Source organism: Pristiophorus japonicus, chromosome 7, assembly GCF_044704955.1.
Source record: "Pristiophorus japonicus isolate sPriJap1 chromosome 7, sPriJap1.hap1, whole genome shotgun sequence".
NCBI lineage: Eukaryota > Metazoa > Chordata > Chondrichthyes > Pristiophoridae > Pristiophorus > Pristiophorus japonicus.
The window spans coordinates 187,683,174-187,686,346 of NC_091983.1; the positions used below are offsets into that span (position 1 = coordinate 187,683,174).

The 3,173-nt window shown below is 50.4% G+C and overlaps 1 pseudogene; it reads right to left on the minus strand.

Annotated features, from left to right (window-relative positions):
* Positions 1–1,575: 1,575 nt before the first annotated feature.
* LOC139267594 (U2 spliceosomal RNA) lies at positions 1,576–1,715 on the minus strand (annotated as a pseudogene).
* Between the last annotated feature and the right edge of the window lie 1,458 nt (positions 1,716–3,173).

Here is a 3,173-nt window from a genome sequence, read left to right on the forward strand (position 1 = left end):
TGATAAGGTCCGATATGTCCTCTGCACTGTCCTCGCCGTGTGTTGGTGGTTCCCTCTTTTCATCAGTCACAGCGTTCTCAAGCTGGTGTGCTTCGATCGCTGTGTCGCTCCCGGTATTCCGGAGGTGGGGTGTGATGGGCACTTCGCTACTCCCGTTGTCCTGGAGCTGGTCTGCGTTGGTCGCTTCTTCGCTCCCGGTGTTCTGGAGCTCATGTACACTGGGCGCTTCGCTGCTGCCGGGTTCCTGAAGCGGGGCTGTGCTGGTCGCTTCACTGCTCCCGGTTGCCTGTGGCTGTGGGTTGGCGTATTGCCTCTTTTTTTGGTGGCGGTAGTGAGGGGTTTTTTCTCGCCTTTTCTCATCAGACGAGCTGCCGTCCCTGCTGTCTGTCGTGGTTGCTAGCCGCCTCTTCCCTATCATTTCCGCAGCGGCCGTTGCTCGCCTGTTCTCCTTACGCTTGCAGGCCTTTTTCTTGATGGTCTCCCATCCCGCTTTATCATCTGCTGTCTCCTCGTTCCTGGACTCGGTGCGCTGGGGGAGAGCTTCTCTGCTGGCTGCTGGTGTCTCGCAGCTCGCCGTAGCAGGCTTCTCTTCCTCACTGACTCGTTCCGAGTCCACGAGGGCGGTTGCTTCTTTGCCCCGGGCGTTGGTCGGGGGTGGGGTGTCGGTCTCCTCTGGAGCGTTGTGTTCCTCAGCTTCCTCCTCCTCTCGTGCAATGTTCTTTGCTGCCTGCGCATAGCTGATGTTGCATTTGGGGCAGTTTTTGTAAAGGTGCCCAGCCAGACCACAGAGGTTGCAGCACTTGGTCTCCTTACAGTCCTTTGTCTGGTGACCTTCGTTCTTGCAGTTTCGGCAGATGAGAGTTTTGCAGCTTGCCGCCACATGGCCTGCCTTCCCGCAGGTGCGGCACACGTTGGGTTGGCCAGCGTACACCATGTAGCCCCGACTTCCTCCGATGGCGAAGCTGGAGGGGGGGTGCAGGATGGTTCTGCTGGCATCCATCTTCATGGTGACCTGGATCTGGCGCTTGCTGGTCCAAATCCCGTGCAAATCTTTCACGTCGCTGCTGTTTCCTGCCCCATCGACATATCTGGCGAGGAAAGTCAGCACATCAATGACCGGGATGTGGGGGTTGGACATCTGCACTGTGATAGTGTGTCTTCTCTGTGACGGGAGGGTGAACAGTGGCTCCCAAGTCAGCACTGAGTGCAGCGGTTCACTCGCCTACTTCAGTCCCTTCAGGAACTTCAGGCATAGGGTGACGGTTCTGAAGGTCACGTCAAAGTAACCTCTCTTCGGGAGGTCCTGCAAGGCGAAGATGTCGGCGACTTTCATGCCACATGTTCCAAGCAGGATTTTCTTCACGAACAGGTCCCGGTTGATCGTTGCCATTCCTTCCGCTTTCTTCACCGTCACTCGGATGGTGTTTCGGACGCCCTGGTTCGCCGCTCGGTTGGCCGCCATCCGGGTTGCAGATTCCTCCTTTCAATGTGTATTTTGGACGAAGCCTTCAATCTGTTGTGGTGCCAGTCCGGCACCTTGGCGGGCCTTTGGGCCCGCCTAATGGTCGGTCGACATGCAGATTTTCCTCTTCTCTCCAATTGCCAAAGAGCCAGCAAAACCGGAAAAACGAGTTTTGTGCAATCAGTCAATTTGCATATGAATGCCCAATCAACAGATACTACACTTGATCTGAGCCAAAAGGCCGAGAAGCGATAGCCTTTGAACAGCAATGCATGAAAAGAGCCAGCACTACTACTACTACTCCTACTACTACTAATGCTACTACTACACCCCCCTCCTCCTCCTCCTCCTCCTCAGCCTCAGCATCTGCATCTTCCTCCTCATCCTCATCATCTGCATCTTCCTCCTCATCCTCATCATCTGCATCTTCCTCCTCATCCTCAGCCACTCTCACCTCAGGTGGGTCTTCTAATACCAGCTGCTGCTGCCTCATGATGGCTAAGTTATGCAGCATGTAGCACACAACAGTGAACAACTGTGGCTAACTGAAGAAATAAAGGACGGTATCCAATTAAAAACAAAGGCATATAAAGTGGCCAAAATGAGTGGGAGGACATAAGATTGGGAAGCTTTTAAAAGCCAGCAAAGAATGACTAAAAAATGATTAAGAAAGGAAAGATAGACTGTTGAAATTAAATTAGCACAAAATATAAAAACAGATAGCAAGAGTTTCTATAGGTTTTTAAAAAGGAAAAGAGTAGCTAAAGTAAATGTTGGTCCCTTAGACGACGAGACCGGGGAATTAGTAATGCGGAACATGGAGATGGCAGAAACTTTGAACAAATATTTTGTATCAGTCTGTATGGTAGAGGACACTAACAATATCCCAACGGTGGCTAGTCAAGTGGCTATTGCGGGGGAGGAATTTAACACAATCACAATCCCAGAGCGGCTGCAGAGCATTCTGGAGAGGGAGGGTGAACAGCCAGTTGTCGTGGTACATGTAGGTACCAACAATATAGGTAAGAAGCGGGAAGAGGTCCTACAAGCTGAATTTAGGGAGCTAGGAGTTAAATTAAAAAGTAGGACCTCAAAGGTAGCAATCTCTGGATGGCTACCAGTGCCATGTGCTAATCAGAGTAGAGGGAGCAGGATAGTTAGAATAAATACATGGCTTGAGCAGTGGTGCAAGAGGGAGGGATTCAAATTCCTGGGACATTGGAACCAGTTCTGGGGGAAGTGGGACCTGTACAAAAGGGACGGTCTGCACTTGGGCAGGACTGGAACTGATGTCCTAGGGGTAACATTTGCAAATGCAGTTCAGGAGTGTTTAAACTAATATGGCAGGGGGATGGGAACCTATGCAGCGAGATAGGGCAAAGTAATATGGAGTCAGAAACAGATGGTAGAAAGATAAAAAGCAATAGTGGAAGGCCGAGTAAACAAAGGCAAGAAACAAAAAGGGCCACACTACATCATAATTCTAAAAGGACAAAGGGTGTTAAAAAAACAAGCCTTAAGGCTTTGTATCTTAATGCAAGGAGTATCTGTAATAAGGTGGATGAATTAACTGTGCAAATAGATGCTAACAAATATGATGTGATTGGGATTACGGAGACGTGGCTCCAGGATGATCAGGGCTGGGAACTCAACATCCATGGGTATTCAACAGTCAGGAAGGATAGAATAAAAGGAAAAGGAGGTGGGGTAG